Below are 21,512 nucleotides of genomic sequence, written 5' to 3' on the forward strand. Positions count from 1 at the left end.
ACATTGAGTAAAGCTGCTGTGAGAAAGATTTTGCTTCATGACAGTGATTTAACATTGAATAAAGCCAATGACATTTGGCAATAGGGTTGCCAGCTGTCCAGTTTTTGACCGAACTGTCCGGTTTTCAGACAAATTGTCCAGTTAAAAAATTTCATCAAAACCATGAAGTCCGTTTTTTTTTTTGTGCCACCAGAGGAGAGGAGAAAGTAAATGTATCCAGCTCGAACGGGAGCGGTACGATACACTACTAGCTACTACACAACAATGAAATGCTTTTAACTTCAGTATTCCTGGTAGATACATAGTTTAGACAGTACATACATTAACTTAAGTGGCAGTGATGTAATACAAATGGACAAATTTTATTTTCTGCTATACGGATTGTAGAGATATCACTGGAAGGCAGTACTCCACGGTGGGAAAACTGTATTTTTTTAGCTATCATTATCCTACCAACTACCAAGCAGTGACAAAAGAAATCTTATAGCAAGATTTAAAATGCTTAAGCACTCTGCCAACATTGCCCAGTGTTGCATTGTAGTACACTCAGACTGATTTTAGAACTTCACCATGCAGTGTAATACTGCTAGCAATTAACGCCCTGATTTGTATTATCCTCATCTACTATGTTGAACCGTATTCCATGAAACAAATTGTGCATCTTGCTTTTTGGGCACTTGCAGTTACCCAACATTGTTTTGCTTTTACTTGATTCTGTCGCAAGGGACCACATTGAAAAATAAAACTACCTCTTTGCCATGTTCAGAAAATGGCAAGTGTGCTAGCTGCATGTGATTTCTTTTCCTACGTGCATCTTTCTTAGATCTAGAGGCTTGAGTCATCTTTCATTCAGTCTTATTGCCATTTTACAACTGCATAGCGGCGGTCCAGTCTGCATCTTCGTAAACTTGTATTAGAGCGCATTGTTGTAGGAAGTTACCTGTTTTAACCCGCAACTTTGGCGTGATATAGAAAAACATTAATAAAACTCTTTAAAGTATGTGTGCTTTTCTGAGATTATGACGTATACTTTGAAAGTAACATAAAACATGTCACCTGTTAGAAATCCATTCATCCACAACCCCTTTATCCCATTTTTGCATATGTGACATGTAAAGAAAAGAGTGGGAGGTCAGTCGGACCCAGTACAAGATCTTAAGTACTAGCATCTGAAATATCACACTAGGGCAGTAACACTTAGCTCAATTGACCTCCACCCAATACAGGCGCAGCCAAGGACTGAAACTTCCTAATCCGAAGTATGAAACGGAAAATATGTTACATCTTAACAACTGAGTACCTGTCCCACGCCCCAGTACAAACAGTATTTGACAGAACTTTCAAAATGCAAGGGAATGTTAAGATCATCATTTCTGAATGAGCAGTAAAGTGATGTTATTGACTTAAACGATCTTATGGGGTAAATCAAAACTTACAATTTTTTAATAGCAAAGATAACTGCTTGCATTTTCTTGGATTTTTGGATTTTTAATCAGATTTACCACCATGTGCACAGGCTGCTAGCTCTTGACCTTTTATCTCCATGGATCATCCATAATTAGGTTTAGGAACATAGAAAATAAATAACTGGAGAAAAATGCACCATATTGACACTTTTCATCAATACTGGTACTTACATCTGCAGCAGCCTAGCAGTGCAATTAGTGCCGCCTATGTTCTTTTCTCCCCTTTAAGTACGGCTTAAGTCGTCAAAGTGGGTGGTCCCATCAGCTGATGTCACTGTGATGTCACAAAATAGGTGGGGCATGGGCGGGAGAGGGGGTGGGAATGGGTGGAGTTATGTGTGATGCGAGGGGCGTGACTTTAGTCCGGTTTTAGCCGCAAAGAAACCTGGCAACCCTATTTGTCAAATCCATGAAATTACAGAAAGGCACACAAGTATGCTTACAAGTGACAAGAGCATGGTTTTAGCAGGCTCCAGAGCAAATGTAGATAGCATGCAACACATGACAAACAGAAGCAGGCCTAAGTACATGGGAGCCACAGCCCCTGCTGTTTCACCAGGGAAACCACATCGTTTTCCAGTAAGTTCTAAGAAAGGAGCATGCTTAGTGCAGTACAAGCATGAGTCAGCAAAACTCAAATCCAACTTTATTATTAACTGTCACAACTGTGGTGCCAATCATGAGTCTAAAAGAGAAAAATGCTTAGCATTTGGTCAGCAATGCCACAAGTGTAAAAAATGGAACCATTTTCAAAAGTTTTGCAAATCAAGTAAGCCTCACACGGTTATAAAAAAGGGTCACAAAAAAACAATTTGATCATATAGAGAGTTGCAATTCTACTTTCTGTAGAAAATTCTACTTTCTGTGTAGATTATGTATTTCAGTAGTTGGTGAAAAGGCTGATGTAGTTAATTTCTCGGCAAATAATTAAGTGTTTTATACTGTCCAGATCAATGGCAAGTCCATCGAGCTCAAAGTAGACACTGGTTCAAAGTGTAATGTTATATCAGCAGGCACATTTGCTAAGGTGAGAGCTAATGAACAACTCAATATGGCTAGTGGTGTGAAACTTGTTGCTTATGGAGGTGAAGAAATTCAAACTGAAGGCTCAGTAGTACATTCATGTTATTTGGCTAAGAACTGTTGCAGCTTGTTATTCTATGTAGTTTGAAGACCTGTGCAGTCATTACTACATCTCAGAGACAGTTTGAGAATGAATCTGCTTTCTTTTACCAAAGAAGTTCATCATATAAGTGCATATACTAGTTCCAGTTTTTCTGAAGCCATTTTCTCAGAATATGCTGATGTTTTTGATGACAAGTTGGGAAAACTTCCAGTTGTGTATTCTATGAAGTTAGACCCAGATGTCAGTCAAGTAGTCAGACCAGCAAGAAAAATTCCAGTAGCTATGCAGGATAAAGTCAAAGCTCAGTTGGATAAAATGGTGCAGCAAGGTGTAATTTGTCCAGTTACAGAACCAACTGAATGGGTATAGTGGTAGCCCACAAGGAAGCCTCAGATGAAATATGAATATATATTGACCCAAGAGATTTGAGCAAAGCATTAAAGAGACCGCATCGTCCAATGCGTACACTCAAAGAGGTCATAGCGCTAATACTGAATGCCACTGTTTTTTCTGTCTTGGATGCAAAAAGTTCATTTTGGCAAGTGATGAAGCAATATTGAATTATTGTGAAAGCGCTTACCGTATTACTGTCAAGTACTGGAATAAAATTGTTCGTTTTTTATTCATCTGCATCCTTTATTTTGAACGTGTTTCCTTCATTTGGGGACTTTTTTTGCTGTTTTACTAAGTGACGTTCACGTTTGGGTGTTTGTTACTGTTTTGTTACTGTTATTACTAAGTTGAAACATTATTTCTCAGTCCATGGTAGTCCACACACAGTTATTTCTGACAATGGTACTCAATTTACTAGTCAGTCGTTTCAGAAATGTGCAAGAAAATGGGACTTTGTACATGTTACTAGCAGTGCTGAATATTCACAGTCAAATGGGCTAGCTGAAGGTGTAGTGCAGAGTGCAAAGGAACTACTTGAAACATCAAAGCATGATAATACCGATGTCTTTTTGAACTGACTTAATCTCAGAAACATACCCCGTGGCGATATATTTGGCTTGCCTGCTCAGAGACTTCTATCCAGAAAAACCAGAACAACACTGTCTATTAGTTCCAGTTTTTTGAGGCCTTAAGCTAAAAGTAACAGAACCATCAGAGCCCATTTATTCAGGAAGTGTTCTATCCAGAAGTCCAGTTATGATAAATCGAGCAGATTTCTTCATCCATCGGAAGAAGGTGACACAGTAAAGATACAAACGGTGAAAGCTTTCGACTGGATTGGTCAAGTAACAGGTGTATGTGTCAAGTTGAGATCCTACTTCATAGAATTTGAGGGTGTGGAGTACAGGAGAAATTGTAGACATCTTCTTCCTGTACCAGAATCGTTATCGCAGCATTGTTCCTGTGATACAGACTCTAGATCTCAGAGCAATCCAGACAATGTTCCTGTTCCATAATGTGTCTTACCTTCTACTTGCATTCCTGATGATGTTCCCGATATTCCTAAGGTTGAACATTCAGTAGAAACAGTTCCAGTTGTTAAGATTAATTCTTAGTTTTATGTCGCACGATTGGTCGTACTTCCACACCTAATGTAAAATGCACAGCGACCTGGACATAACTGCTTATACATACCTAGTTCTCTATAATTGCATGACAATGAGCTATTTGTATTGTTTGTATGTTAGCTGATGTTCTCAGCATTGCACGATCTATTTCTCAAAGATGGAGGATGTAGAGTCTTTAAGAAGCATATCAAGGACTGAATGTGCATATATACATAGCAGGCATACTTAGTACCATTTTGAAAGTGCAGCCAGAGAGTGAGCGTGTAAGAATGAATGCAGTTAGCTGTATACAAGTTACCTTAGTTAAAGTTAATAAGCTACAATCGTGATGTGTTTGTACATAATAAAGCTGCTTGAACATAACCCACAAATACTCATCTATTACATCCTGACTAGATGAGCGACAAATAGTATCACCCATGCTGGTGATCAGTGCAGGCACAAGTACAATGACCTTGACCTGTAGTAGCACCACCCTGACCTTTTCAACCACCTAGTTCGAGACAGAGGTTAGGAAGAGAAAGCCATAATATTATTATGAGCATTCTGTTCTTGATCTGGCATTGTATATTTATACTGTCACCTGTAGTTGTAAGTGCCATCTTATGCCAAGGATATTCTAAACGGGTATTTTCTTCTTTTATATTTTACAGTAGCTGAAGAGATAGTACTGAACAAGATGACCAGTGTGAGGAGACATTACAGGCTTTCCAGGCACCAGCACAGGTATAGTTTATTATGGTCTTTGCTGTAAGATTTTAATAAACAGAAGCCAAAGTAGCTCCAACTGCAGAAAAGGTCAAAGAGAACAGATTATGGTGGTTCAGGCACATGTGCAGAAAAGCAGAAGACAGTCTGGAGAATAAGATTTGGGAAAGACAGGAAGAAGGCAAGAAGAAACAAGGGCCTCTAGCAAAGAGGTGGCTGGAGTGTGTGTGACAGAGAGTGAAGACCTGCGACAGTCAGGCATGAGTGTTGAAGAAGGCAGGAGAGTGGCACTGAATAGAGAGAGATAGCATCAGTTGACTCAACACCTCGGCTTTATGTAGAAAATTTGAAAAGGGGGGGGTGATGATGATGATGTAAGATTTTAATAAAGTGTAATACACATTTACTAATCTTTTGTGCATGTTTCACTTTTTCTTTTATTTTCTTTTTCTAGAGGGTCAGCCTTGGTGCATTCTGTGGAGTATTTGGCAGCTGCTGCATTTTAGACCAGCCACAGTGTCTACTGCTGGATCTGCAGCTGTCCCCAGGCATGTCTTTCTGCAGGGTGGCAAAGAACACCTGGTGAAAGGTGAGCTGGAGGGCTTCTATAGCAAGCTCTAAGGGGTCGGTGACGGCTTCTCATCAGTGAGTCATCTGGAGAGGTCCTTCTGCATCATCCAGCAGGAAGTACATTGCATGTTAAGAAGTGAGATAGAACAGTGGCTGGATGCTTGAATTTGTACTGTGAAATATCTTCTTGTATAGCTGATTAAATCACAGGGCTGGTAGGCCCCATACATCAGGCCAACCTAGGCAATGCCCACCCATGATGTCAATCATGGAGAGGAATGGTCTCTCTTACAGCTGGTAAGGCAGGCCCTCATTAACCCTCATCATTGTATATCCCTTCCTTATGTGTCACTCCTTGTTCCCTATTTATATTCCAGTCCACTCCATCACCAATCGTCCTCATTTGTCAGCATGCATTTCTGCACTGTTGCCTTTCCTTGTGTGTCATCATCTTTCCTGTCAGTCTTCATCTGTCTTTTATGTTTGTTTGTTTGCTTCTGTTTCAGTCTCTGTGCACTCCTTCTCACCTAGACTTGCTTCTTGCTTCCTCCCTTCCTTCCTTCCTTGCCCTTCTACCTTTCTTTATAAAAAAAGAAAAATGGGCACCTGCATAGAAAAAAATGTACTTTGCGTCCTCCTCCTGATCTAATTTCACTTCCCGTTATCTTTCTGTGTATTTTACTGCTTGCTTTTTCACAGTTCTGCCTTTACTATTTCTTCCATTACTCATGATTCAAACAATGACATGACCAGGCACTTTACTGTGGTGCCCTTGTATGGAATACTTTGGTGTCTGTGTTGCAGCTGCAGCAGCTTCCTTGTGCATGTGAAAGTACAGTTGTGTAAAAACTTACCATAACAGTGGATGTCCTACTGATCACTGTTGCAGTATTCATAGCAGATGCAGTGTAGCTCACTAACGTTCAGTCAGGGTACCAAAGCTTTACCTTCCTGAAGATGTACATCCTGATGATGACCTCATCTCATCAGCATAAAGGTATATAATTAGATGTACACATGAGATCTTCAAACTATCTCCATGCCAGTGGCCCAAACCAACTAAGAAAGGAGACTAATAGCTAAGAGGGGCGCAGTTTGAACAGATAAGTAAACTCCTCCCAGAAAAGATGTAATGTCCTGGGACAATGTGTGTGTGCGTGTGTGTGTCTGTGTGTGTGTCTGTGTGTGTGTGTGTGTCTGTGTGTGTGTGTCTGTGTGTGTGTGTGTGTGTGTGTGTGTGTGTGTGTGTGTGTGTGTGTGTGTGTGTGTGTGTGTGTGTGTGTGTGTGTTTGTCAAAGTAGTTTGTATGAATAGTGAGAAAAAAGAAAAGAGAAGAGAAAAAAAGAAGGGGATAAGTTGGGAGGGAAGGAATACTGCAACAGTGATCATTAGGACATCTACTATTATGGCAAGTTCATAGGTTCATAGGTTCATAGGTTTATACTAGGCTATCTGCCCTAAGGCATTTATAAGCCTAGCCCAAAGTTTAGTGGCTTACACCACCCCTTATGTTAAAAAAATACTGTGCCCATTAGTTTGTTGTGCCTCTGTCCAGCAGTGACACAGAGATGATTCCCGGGGTAAACCTATGATCTCCCATCCACCGGTCAAGATTTCTCTTGAACAGAGCCAGCGAGGTGCTCTGCCTCACATGGACCGGGATTTTATTCCACAGCATAGGGAGTCTCTGGGTGACAAATCTATCCCTCCAGCATGTCCCATTTATATCCGTGCTAAGGTTTAAGTCGCTTGCTCTAGTGGATCTGGTAGATTTGGATTTTTTGAGGTGGAGCATGTCCATTAATTCCGGGTTGGACATGGCCTTGTATGTCAGGCACAGGTCACCTCTGAGCAGGTGATATGCGACTGAATAGAGCTGGAGTTTCTTCAGTCTGGCAGCATATGACAGATTTTGGAGTCCCTTTATCCTTTTGGTGAGGAACTTTTGGGATCTCTCCAATTGCTGCAGGTGTCGGGTGAGATACATCCCGAATGGGGCATTGTACTCGATCATTTGGTCTGAGAAGTGAAGAGTACAGGGGAACAATGACCTCACTTGATCTGGATGTGAATCCCTTCATGATCAGGTGGGCAATGTAGAAGGTCTTTCTAACCACTTTAGCAATGTGAGTGTCAAAAGAAAGGCCACTGTCAACCTGGGTCCCCAGGTCCCTGATAACCTCTTCTGTGCTTAATGGATTGCCACCTATATGGTAGCTTGGGGTTACCTTGTTTTTCCCGAAGGGTATGACTATACATTTTTTGGCATTTAACTTCAGGCCAAGGCTCTGGCACCAGTTATCAGTTTCCGTGAGACCCCTCTGAAGGATATCTGTGTCCGATGTACTTTCCACTATGGCGCCCAGTTTGCAGTCATCTGCAAACTTTGTCAGCCATAGTCCTCCTATGTTTGCCTGTACTTCTGAGAAGTAGATGCCGAACAACAGGGGGCCAAGGACTGAGCTTGGAGTCTGACATGGCGCCAGCAACTCTAACCCTGTGGGTTCTGTCCTTTAGCCAGTTTGCAACCCATCTTGTGACATATGGGTTTACATTTAAGCTGGTAAGTTTCTCTATAATACCAGAGTGGGGTATTGTGTCAAAAGCTTTTGCAAAGTCAAGGTAGGCTGTATGGACTGCCTTTCCGTCATCAATGGCCTTGGTGACTGTTTCGAAGAAGTCGACCAAGTTCAAAAGGCATGATCTGCCCTTAACAAAGCCAAACTGGGTTGGGTCCAATATCTGCAAGTCCCCTATGTCTTTGTTTATGAGTTCCATTATGATCCTCTCCATTACTTTGCAGACCAGGCTTGTTAAGCTTATGGGGCGGTAATTACCAGGGTCTGTAGAGGTACCGCCTTTGTGGAGTGGGACCACAGTTGCCGTACGCCACTCCTTGGGCACGTATCCTGTGGTAAGTCTAAGATTAAACAGCTGCCTTATATGCGGGTTTAGTTCCTCGTTGAGTTTGTGTAGCACACAGCCGGGGACACCATCCGGTCCCATTGATGCTGTGTTTTTAGCTTTAGAGAGAGCAGCTTTCACCTGCGCATTTGAGATGTCTGGGAGGCTACACTCTGCTGGGATAGTTATCTCTCCTTTTGGGGGAGGGGGGTGAAGTTTGCACTGAACCTGTCTGCCAGTATGTTGGCAATGTCTGTGGGTTCAGTGATTTTTGTATCATTTTGGACTAATTCTGCGCATATCTGGGAGTTTCCACCCAGGTTTCTAACATAGCTGAAGGCCTTATGATTGTCTTTTGAATCTATTGCAATTTTTCTCTCAAAGTTGGCCTTGGATGATTTTATGAGTGCTCGTATTTTTTTACTAATAATGATCAAGGGTGTCTTCTCTTTTATGGATTTTGCTCTATCATGTAACAGCTTTCTCCTCTTATTGTAAAGTTTGTTTATGGCTGGGGTCCACCAGACTGGACGTTTGCCCTTGGTGGAAAGAGTCTTGGTTTTATTAGGGATTGCCTGATCCATGCAGTCCTGGAGGTGTTCGTAGAAGGCATTTGTAAGGGCTTCTGCAGCTTGGGTTGTGGTTTCCACTGGCTCGGGGACCTTGAAGGATACCACACCAGTCTTGAGTAGTGTGAAGTTTGCTTTAGAGAAGTTCTTCACTGTGGTCTTTTTTGTTTGGGGTGGGGGCGGGATGTGGATTTCCAGTGAGATAAGTTTGTGATCTGATCTCACCAATGAGGGATATACTTCCGGTGTGGAGCATTTTGTCCCCATATTTGTGATGATGAGATCTAGTATATTTTCTCCTCTTGTGGGAACGGTGACTAGTTGTTCCATGGCATTTGAATTTATGAACTCCAGGAACCTTTGGGCTAGAAAGTTGGGGCTTGAGTAATGTTCCCAGTCTATATTCGGGTAGTTGAAATCACCCACTATAATGGTGTTTGGAGATACATTTATACCCTCCAATGTCTTCAGGAAGGCTGTGTGGGGTTCCTGAGTTTGAGAGGGTGGCCTGTAGCATGCTAAAAATTGTAGAGCAGTTTTGCCTATGGTTAATTGCACCTGGATGGTTTCCGATGCTTCGTGCGTTGCCACCAACCTGGAGGTGTGGGTATCCTTGATGAATATGGATACACCCCCTCCTTTTGTGGTGTGGTCCGGGTTTTGGGGCCGGAACGCATGATATGAGGTAAAACCTGATAGTGCCGGGGTGCTCTCAGGAGCCTTGAACCAGGTTTCAGTCACAGCACAGACATCGATGTTCTCCATACTGAGAAGGGCCTCGAGTGCGTGCATTTTGAGATTTAGACTTCTGGCATTGAGCAGCATTACCCTTAGTTTCTTCCCATTTTTGTTTTCTAGGGTGGTAGGTTTAGAATTTGAGCCTTGCCTAAAAAAGGCACTATGGGGGTGGCAAGAGCCTTAGCCAATATCCGGAATCCCAGGGGTGATGGGTGCAAGCCGTCCCTTGCGAAGCAGCGTGGCTTGTCAAGCATGTCATCCCAGGCAGACAGACACTGGATCCCCTTTGAATGACACCAGAAATTAAGCCAATTGTTAAAGCTGATCATCTTGTCTCTATGTTGTGGCATCATTCTTGGTGAAGGAAGGATACTGCTCAGGGTCAGGGTCATACCTGCCTGGGCTACATAATCAGAGAGCTCCTCTATGTCTCTTTTCATGTAGTCCAGGGAGGTACGTCTCAGGTCGTTCACACCAGCATGGACAATGACTGTGTCATATTTGTACTTGCTGTGGAGTGACCCGAGTGCTTGTGTTATGTGGCGGATTCTAGCACCTGATAGGCAGCTTACTGTGACCCTCTCCTTGTTCAGCCTGGTGAGTGGGATGTCAGTGTGTCTGACTATGGAGTCACCTATGACAAGTATGTTTGGTGTTGTATTTGGCCTTAAGGGCTGTGACTGCTTTGCACACTGATTTTGTGGTTTATGTGTTGCCTGTGGTGTGTCATGAGGTGGCATTTGCTTGGATGTCTGCTTTGGAGGCCTCTGCTGTTTAGGTAAATTTTTGCTCAGAGCCTCTGAGTATGACTTTGTGTGTTTATGTGTTTGATTCATTGTTGTGATAGCTTTATGTGAGACTGGTTTTGTGGTGTGTGTAGTTGCCTTCTCCTCCTGTCTGGTCTTGCCAGTCCTGAGTTGAGAGAGCTCAGCCTCCAGTTTGGCTAAATAGCTGCATCTCTCGCAAGTATTTGTGTTATGTGGGAGGAGGAGAGGGTTGTCAGTGTACATGAGGCAATTGTAACATTGCCTCAATATTCCCAAGTTCTTACACAACTGTACTATGTCCTGACTGAATCACTGCTGCAGTATTCTTAAAAGGATGGGTGACTCCTACAGCTGTAGAGAGAAATGGGTGGCAGGCTAAATTGAAGATGAAGAGTCCATGAGGCTAGACAAAATCATTCAGGCAAAAATTGCCCCTGAACCTGGAGAAGATTTTAGCTTATAGTATTTAGTGAAGGTGTGGACAGGGTACGTAAAAGTTAAAAAAAATGGCCTTTTCATGGTATGAGTAACAGAAGGAAATAGCCTTTGAGATCCAGGATGCAATAGTTCATTTGGAAACATGTTGTTCTATCCTGGAATCCATGAAGGACATGAACTGCTGATCTGTTTTCCTGATATCCTTAGCTTTATCTAGCTGAAACCTCACTTGTCTGTGAATGTCTAAAGAGTGTAAGAGAGAGAGAGACCAGTTTGCATAATGGTTAAGGTCTTGGCCTCCCAAGCACAAGGTTCAAGTTCAGTCCTGACTTCTGGCCAATGCTTGTTTGGAGTTTGCATGTTCTCTCATCGTGTCTCTGTGGGGTTCCTCCCACCTCCAAAAATACATGATGAGTGTTTCCATCTCAAACTCATCAAAGAATGGAGCTATGGGCAGCAGCACAGATTCCACATTGTGCATTATAGGGGAAAGATTTGTATAAACCAACCACTTTGGGAATCTGCTGTGGTATACAGTATCCCAATGATAGGAGAACACAGAGTGAGCAGTGCTAGCCATTCAATGGTGTAAAATATGTCTTTAGGTGATTCAACCATGTTGACTAATGTCACCAAATTGGCAGGATATTTGCTGGAGATAAGTGGGTTGAGAACTTGGTCTACGCTGGCCTATACCAGGGACCCATGCTAACATAGGACCCATGCTAATGGTGGGAGGGGTAGGGGTATATATGCCCCTATTGGCCAATGTGTATGACCACCAGTGTCCAATTGCACAGCTTTGTTTACCTAGGATAGGTCTGTTGAGCAAAATCTGTATGTAAAACCAATCACCCTGCCAAACATGAACTAATAATTGATACACTCAAAGTATGTTCACTGACAGGATGCATGACATGATGGCAAGATGGTGGCTGGACGTCCTATGTATCCAGGAGACAAGATGAGGACAGAGCCACTTGGCTTGGAATCTAGAGTCTACAGCTCAGAAGGAGAGGCTAGAAATTGATGTGGGAATTGTGGTGAGGGGAGGCTTCAGAAGGCAGTCAGAGATGTCATCAAAATTTGTGATATACTCATGGCAATCAGACTCCATCTCAGCCTATGCCCCACAGCAGGAATGTGATAGAGAGGAAAAGTAGAGTACATTCAGATAGCAGTTGCAGGACAAGACCTATTAGATAAAGCAGAACAATAGGAATAGGTGTTGATAATGGGTGACCTAACTGCATATATCAGAACAGAGAGAGCAGGATATGAGGACTGCTTGGATACACTTGGGTGGGGCAACAGGAATAATGGAGACCTTTCTAGACTTCTGTCTGGCATATGGCTTGATAGTAGCCAACACATGGTAGAAAAAAGAGAAACAGTCACAAGATCACATACAAAAGTGACCAACATGCAACTCAGGTAGCCAGGTAGCCTTCCTCTTAGTAAGGAAAGTGCAATGGGGGGAACCAGTGATTGCAAAGTTGTCCCCAGTGAAATACATCATAATCCACTAGTTGCCAAAATCAGCTGCAAGTAGTGGTCAGAGCAGACTCTGAAGGACAACATAGACCAAGCTGAGGACCTGGAAGATGACTAGAGAAAAAGCAGAAAAGTTCAAGGAATTACTCAGGGGTCTAGCAGCTCAGCAAGAAGAGGAAATAGGTGGAGTTGAAGAAGAATTGTGTCAACTCAAAACAGCATATATGAGGACTACAGAACAGATATGCTGCTGAGCCAGATATGGAAATAGGGAAAGTTGGGGTGGAATGCAGAAGTCCAGGAAGTCATCAAAAGAAAGGTATCCAAAGGTAAACAAGCATTAACGACAGATAACTGAGCTTTAATGGAAGAGTAGGTCAGCTCCAAATGTAGTAAAGTCACACAAGTGCTGAAGTACACTGGGGATGTCTGAGGGAAGGGGTTGCAGCATGTGCTTAAGGCACCAGACTGAGAATCTCTTCCACATGGCTGTATAAGATTTCTTGGTGTAGGGTTTCCTGGCTTCTTGGAAGAACCTGAGCAACCTCTAAAGAGAAGGCATGTTTTGTAGGGATTAAAATCATCTTATCCAGATTGGGAGACTGAGGGAGGTCAGCTTGTGATGAAGGGTCTGCCATCTCTGTTGAGTGACTAGATCTGGTTGTGGAGGGACACTACAGAAATTTCACTTCGATAGGTGAAACAAGAAAGGGAACCAGTGCTATCTTGGCCAGAAGGAGGCTGGAAGCAGAAGTTTTGGTGATTCATTCTAGGCCTTGAGCAGGAGTCTTGGAAGCAAAGGAAGAGAAGGGTATGCACAGAAGAATTTCTCCATCCATTGGAACGAGAATGCATCTGTCTTTCAGGCAAGAGGTGATGGGTTTTTGTGCAGAATAGTAGGAGAAGATAATGTTATATGGAAGCAAAATAACTCTATTTGGGTTGTTCCCCAACTGAGAGTGACAGAGTTGAAGATCTGCTGAAAGGGAATACACATTGCAGTAAGTGTAAGATTCAGTTGAGAGGCTAGGTGCCAGACTTCCCGTGCTAGCCTGCACAGGGGCTAGTATCTTGCGCCTCCCTGCTTGTTTATGTACCACATCACCATGGTGTTATCCGTCTATACCAGCACAGTGTCTGGCTTCAAAAGATGTGAGAAGGTCTGTAGGGATTGCAGAAGTGCCCTCATTTCCTTTATGTTGATGTGTTCTTTCACTGCTTGGGCAGGACACTTTCCTTGAACTCTGTGGTCTCCTCTCCAAGCCCCACATGCCCTGTCTAAGGCATCTGTAAACAGTACTTGGTTGTGTGGGAATGGAGTGAAGGGAAGACCTGAACTGAAAGTAACCTGACTGCCAAAGGAGTTCCTTCTTGATGCAAGTAAGAAGAGGGAAGTGGGCATCAAGAGGTTGAGAATGTTGGGACCACATTGATTTCAGATGCCACTGTATTTTTCTCACATGTAGTCTGGCAAGCAGAAGACTAGGGATTGTGGCAGCCATGAATCCCAGAGCTTTGATGGCCTCTCTCGCCAAGCAATAAGCCTCATTGGAAAGCATTAAGAACTTGGTGGCTAGGGAGCTGACTTTCTCTTGAGGAATAAAGGCATAGATAATGGAGGTGTCCAGGCTGCAGCCCAGAAAAGTCTATTGCTGGGTAGGATTGAGCTGGGATGTTTTATAATTGATGCTGAATCCCAGGAGTGTCAAAAGTCATACAATGTAATGAAGATGTTTGAGAAGGGTGTCCCTGGACAATGCCTGGAGGCAATCTAGTTAAGGGAAGAGTTGTATGCCCTGAATGCAGCAGAATGCCACAACTGGGGCAAGACACTTTCTGACAGTGTGTGTTTGTGTGTGTGTGTGTGGGGGGGGGGTTGTGTGTATGTGTGTGATTTCCTTTGAGAGGAGTGCCCTTTTTGGAGACTGGGAAAACAAATTAAAAGAGGTACATTCCTCTTTGGAAAGTCTGATGATGTCAGCATCCTACAAATATAGCAGGAGAATGGAAATAACCCAGTAAAGCATATAGTGCGCCGTGTTAATGCATATGTCTCTAGTTTCACAACATAGTTAGGTAGGGGATTGAATCCTGCAAATGCTGACAGTGTGTGTGTGTGTGTGTGTGTGTGTGTGTGTGTGTGTGGGGGGGGAGGGGTGTGTGTGTGTGAATTCCTTTGAGAGGAGTGCTCTTTTTGGAGACTGGGAAAACAAATTGAAAGAGGTACATTCCTCTTTGGAAAGTCTAATGATGTCAGCATCCTACAAATATAGCAGGAGAATAGAAACTACCCAGTAAATCATATAGCGCCATGTTAATGCGTATGTCTCTAGTATCATAGCATAGGTAGGTAGGGGTTTGAATCCTGCAATTGCTGAGTGTGTGTGTGACACAGTTGATCAAGACAGTGTGGGTTTTGCTTTTACTATGGTATGACATATCATGATTAAAACAGTATGTGCGTTGCACACATCAGGTATCTGCGTGGCAAATAAATATGTGTACGTGACCTCAATCAGTACATAGGTGTGAAGCCTGCATACTACATGAATACATTTGTTTCCTTTGACAGATTGTGCCACTGCTTCTCAGATCGTAGGTTACATACGTATGTATGTGACAAGCCCAGCCACTGTAGTGATCTGTGTCCAAGGTCATCTGTACCACACACACCCATGACAGTTACTATAGAGTACTGTGAGTGAGGGTACATGCCTGGGGTATATGTCAGACATGTTCATACACAACAACGACTGGCAATAATGGACAGTCATTATAGGTGTACAACAGCCCTGTGGATATGCATTCAGGCACCTAATGTCTTATGTGACACACAGAGGGACTCCACAATACCTATGGATATGTGGATACCAAGGGACAGATGACATAACACGTGGCTGTATGTACACATTGTTACCCAACATACATGTTGAGGGCTACCACCTATGTGGTACTGTCGGGATAGTATGTATAGTAAATGTGGATGACTATGCCATAGTCGGCTTACTGCTATACAGCATGTATTGGACAACAAGTATCTGTCTGTATGATACCCTTGTGTAGGATATGCGTCCCATCCAGGGAATGCATTGTAGGCCAATGCATGCATTTCCAGATGTGGATGGACATATCCCTAGTGTGTTTGCATGTACCTAAGAGGGCTATATGCCAAACAGGTGTGGTCCCAGGTATGGGTGGCGGTCAATACCACTGGTCACTGTTATAGTATAGTACCAGAAGGACCCAACTGTTACTGAGATCCCTACAACTGTGTGTCATTTGTCACGACATCATCTAATGATTGGTTATAGTCATGCTGTTGAGGTTGTGTATACTACCAGACTACAAATCATTGACAGGTATCAACAGTATCACCCACAGCATACTGTCGACCCATGTCATACACACTTGTGTACCCATGTTAGTACATATCTGTAGTAGAATGCATACTGGCCATCGAAAGATACTATGAGTTGTTAACAATGTGTACAACAGGGTATGTCACACATTCCATGTGCCCACTATGCACGTACATGCAGGCAGTGCGCACCCACCATATTCACAGATGTACACCTGCTAATCTGTAATGCACACACCACACACGCACTGTTCACTCACTAACACCTGCTGGCAACACTGTACACTTCAGCCAAGTGGCATATGGGTGGACAATACATACTTAGACCTAACACTGGTGTAAACAATGCTACATTGACAATCAGAGCTGTGATGCATAATGCCTGCTCAGATATACCTACAAGGATATTATTACACTTTCCTGTTGACAACTTGCTAATATTGCTACATTGCTATAATGTCACCCTGTGCATCAGAACCATGTTAGCCTGTTCCTGCATCAATGTTACAGATGACAGGAGGTGGCACAGGTGTCATCATATGCACAGGGTGTGTTGTTGATTTGCCAGAGCCTGACATTGACCCATCCAATCGACATGTGTGTGTGTGTGTGTGTGTGTGTGTGTGTGTGTGTGTGTGTGTGTGTGTGTGTGTGTGTGTGTGTGTGTGTGTGTGTGTGTGTGTGTGTGTGTGTGTGTGTGTGTGTGTGTGTGTGTGTGTGTGTGTGTGTGTGTGTGTGTGTGTGTGTGTGTGTGTGAGGGACAACAGTACAGCATGGGCCAATGTTGATGTAATGTGTGTGTGTGTATGTGTGAGCCCTACTTGTTTGGTTACTGTGTGTGTGTCTGCATGCACACAGCTTCACCATGTGGCTACCATATATGGGAGATTGTGGGAAAGCCACAGACTGTACCTGCTAGGCTGCACAGATCACTGTCTCTGGGCACGGACATGTTACCTGCGCCTGGCAGGGGTGCTACGGGCAGTATTGGGTACGAACCCTGACTGGGTACTATCATCAGAGGTAGAGGTATGATGACTGGACCCATGTCCCTGCTGGGACTGGCCAGAGCCACGTGCACGTGGTCTACTAGGATGGTCAATAGACAGGCCAGCCCCAGCATTGCTGGGGTGGTACTGCCACTACGGGAGCAGTTGTGATCTGTGTGCCGTTCGCGTTGACTGCCAGCTGTTGCTCTTCCTGGCATGCATCCGTGTCGATGTCTCACCTATCCCACATGGTCCTGGCTCATGGAAGAGACATTGTGGAGGGCATCTATTGTCTCCCCCCAACGTCTATCAATGACCTCGGTGAAATTCCGGATGGCACCAGCAAGGTCACGGATGCTGTCATTGATAGTGCTGTAATGGGCCCTCTGCACCCTTAGTCCCTGTCTGGTGTACAGTTCCGTATGTGCCTGTGCCAGCATTACAGCCCGGAACATACTGGAGGTTGTAATACCTCTGGGGGCACGTCTGCCAGGGGAAATACAATCAGTGGTGCTCCCCTGAGAACCCCTGGACATCCCCCTATGTGGTACCATTCCAGGAATCTGGCTATGGCTGCTGTGAGGGGATACAAGTGCTATGAGTACCACACTCTCCTGGTCAATGCCAACTGTATGCTGTCCCTCGGCTAAGGCCATTGGTGATGAGGGATGTATCGGCTGTATGAGTGTGCACATAGATGGGGTTGAACGCTGTGTACTGTCAATTGGTGGACCACCGACAGACCCTGTCAAACCTTCCTGTGCCAAAATACATGTCTCATCATCTCCACTATTAGTGGCAGTGATCTCAGGTTCCCTGCTGCTTTCAGCTACCCCAAACTCAGCACCTGTGAGAGGAAGACAGGAAACACACTTTACAATCTGTACATGATGTTAGCACACAAGCACACATGCACACATGAACACATGCTCACATGAACACATGAACACATGAACACAAATACACTCCTCACTACAGCACATACACACACACACACACACACACACACACACACACACACACACACACACACACACACACACACACACACACCAACAATCCAACACATACTCAATAATGAGTGTAGGTGGGTGCCAGTATCACAAGGCAAACAGTCACCTCACACGTGTCAGCATGCAGAATATGTGTTACTCAAGACCATGTAGTGCAAGTGTAGACAACCCTATTTAATGACATTATACATGGCTTTGATGCATGTGTGTAGTTGTTCAGTGATTGGCTACACCCTGGAACACAATGTGTACATGGACACAACATTGCTGTGCATGTATTATCAGCTCTGCAATGTCCTGTGCACCATCACTCACAGGTATACATACCATGGCTGCATGTGTTATCTGTGTGGCACATAGATTGCCATGTGTGATTACAGTGTCTGTGTCAATAGCAGATAATAGTGGGCACAGGTGTAGCACATGCATGCTATGTACACACACGGGATGAGTGGTGCATGTAGACGTGAAGGAATCCCAGTGCTCAACATGGCACTTGTACAGTGGTTATGATTGCAACATTAAACACCACACATACCCAATGTGTGTCATGTGACCTATACACCCAATAGCATTCCAGGACATATATGTGACACTTTGTACAGATGGCGACTGCTGTGCATATTGTGTATACTGGCATATGTAAGCACACACAACATGCTATGCATATTGTGTATAGGTGCATATGTTTGCACACACACAACATTGAGGTACAAAGCAATGACTGCTATGTGTAGTACTGTGGTCACTGCAACTGGATGGGGTGTAGTACCATGTGCCATCATCATCATGCATCTTGTGGTTACTCATGGCTACTAATGTGTGACAGACCACCACCTAGCATGCTGTACTTGAACTGCAGTGCCATGGCTATATTCACAATTACACAGCCACTTTGTACATGGGTGTGTGAGGTGCCCAATAGGGAGCATTGCCTAACACGACTGTGTTATGTGTTGAAGAGTGTTGCACAGCCCCATGATAGGTCTCTACCCCTGAGGTACATCATGTGTGTGTGCATGACATGTGGGATACTGAAGTGTGACCTTACAGCTGGTGTGTGGTAACACCATATGTAGCATGTTTTTGTGTACTGCATATGATAAACGTGTTATGTTGTGTACAGCTGTAGCAACTATGCTTATCAAATGTGCAGTAAGGTGTTGCCACAACTGTGTCTGATGCTCTGTGTATTGCATGTCATTGAGGCAGCTACTGACATTACTGAGCGGTGCAACGTCTTACAGCAAACATGCACGCATGCATTATGTGTAGGTGTGTTACGTGTACATGGCCTACACCTCACCTATGACATGCACATTTCATTAGCAACATTGCAGTTATACCACACTCACCAGCATGGATCGTCTGCCCTGCTGTCACACCAGAGGGACCTATGAGAATATGAGAGAGTTCATCAGTGGCCTCATCTGTGGTGTTGCTACAGTGGGTATGCTAAACTACAGTGGAACAACAGTCAACAGTCACAGGTGTAGAGATAATATTCCAAATATCAGTATTGCATGACACTAGGCAGCACAACTGCTAAGCACACAGTACACATCTCACGTAGACATAATCTAACAATACAGTAAACTGTAGTCTACAGATAGGGCATGTTACCTGCTCGCTCCATGTGAACATGCTGGGTGGCTCCGGCCTCCATGACAACACATGTCATAGGTTGTTGCTGCTGTTGTCCAGGAGCCACCACGCTTAGGAGCAGCTCCTCCACTCTGGTGAGGGGGGGATGAATGGCCACCCCACCACCTGTGGCAAGCTGTTGTCTTTGGATATCAGACGCACGCCGCCGGACATGTCTAATTAAATCACTGCATTGATGGCGTACCTGCTCATATGTCCGGTTATGCATGCCTATGTCATTTACCCGATGAACAAGATCCTGCCACAGTGCAGTCCGCTCATGCTGGTGCTGGCTTCTTTGGGAAAACAGCATAGTGTACTGCTGCACCAGGCTTTGGACAATTTCATCTTCCTCCACTGCTGTATATGATGGGTTGCGTTGGTGGGCCATCTGGCTGAAAAATATATGAACAATATGTGGGAGCGAGTCCTGTGGCACACTTTAAACCTTTAACCAAAGATATCACTTTACTGACATATATACCATCCATTTCTGTGTTAGGGGTTACACACGTTCACTACCACTTATTGGGTCTCAGGCCACAACTGACTAACAATGCCTGGCATACTCCATATATCACACCACTATACAACAGTACCTGGCACACTTTTTGTGACACAATGCACAACCTCGACACAGGGGTATATATCACACCAATGCACGAACAGAGATGCCATCCATTGCAATGAATGTAAAGTACAGTTACAGTAGTACCCGTCAACCACCCTAGTCATTGATGCCATAGCCCTGCCTAACATATGTGTACAGTTGTTACTATAGGTGGCATACTGCTGTAACAGGGTATATATGTTGCTGGACACACAAATATACCCTGTAACACACATATGATTGCAGCCATGGTACAGGCATAATTACACACACATCAGACAAACATACAATGCACCACTGTATGCCAACACAGATGAGCATTACCTGTGTACCATACAGTACTGTGTGTCACTACTTACAGACCCTTATGGCTGAGTTTTGTCCTCTGTGCAGACTACAGGAAACACACAAGACAGTGTTTCCAAACAATGTGAACACACACCATACTGTGCTGTTTAGATATACAGCTTCAGGTAGTACTACAGTTCCTATGGGAGTTGGATTCACCAGCAGTACCACTCACTAAGCATGCATGTATTGCTTTAGCCTACAATGAGGCACCACAGTCATCAACAAGGAACTACGTCACATCGTATGCCATACTACTATGTCTGCCTAACAGTACAATACACATCTTTCCCTGGCGTCACCGCTAGGATAGACACTACCATGTCAGATACAACTTCACACTAACCTATCACACCTTTACAGACCTTGCACACATTCAGTGTTACACTTATTCAACCTCACATAGCAGGTATTGCATTGAGTACATGTGTGAGTGCATAGTGTCATAGGTAGGTTATATGCTATTGGCCCTAGGGCCTATGGCAGCCTAGCCATATGCTACCCTGGCCTTTGACACACATGTACTTTGATTTCACTTGCCCCTGCCAACCATAACCACAGAGGGGGTTCCTGGGGTGTATTACCAATACCCCAAACAATCATCAGGGGTATTTATGACAACTGCTAATGAGGAGCCTTGTTTGCTATTGCTAGGTGGTCTATTCCAGTGTATGGCATATCTCTGAGATAGGAACCTATCCCTCCAGCATGTGCTGTTTAGTGAGCTGACGAGGTTTAGGGCCCTAGACCGTGTATTCCGGAGGGATTGTGATATGTTGCCATGGTGGTTGTCACCAGCTATGGGTGTGACATACCTCTGTATGTCTGGCAGAGGTCACCTCTGTGTGGCCGGTATGCAATACAGTCTAGATGTGGTTTTGTGAGTCAGTCTGCATAGCACATCTGTTTGCGGCAAGTATTACCCTCTGTGAGGTATGTCTGTGGCCTTTCCACCTGCTGTAGTTGTCATGTGAGGTACATACCACACAGGGCATTGTGATGAGTAGAGGGGAACACTGACCGATATTTCCCTAGATGACACACCTGTTGTTATGACACATACCACACAGACAGATTACAGGTCTAGTGTGGCACTGTCTTTATCAAAAAGGTGGCTACTGTCCACCTGTGTCCCATGTTCCCTTATCACACCTTTGGTGTTGGGTAGATCTCTACCTGTGTGGTAGTTAATGGGTACAGTGTTTTGGAAAGGAGGAAAAGCACTGCAATATCAACACTTGTCTACAGTC

The sequence above is a fragment of the Protopterus annectens genome, chromosome 10.part0 (assembly GCF_019279795.1).
Source record: "Protopterus annectens isolate FY-2018-M chromosome 10.part0, PAN1.0, whole genome shotgun sequence".
Taxonomy (NCBI): domain Eukaryota; kingdom Metazoa; phylum Chordata; order Ceratodontiformes; family Protopteridae; genus Protopterus; species Protopterus annectens.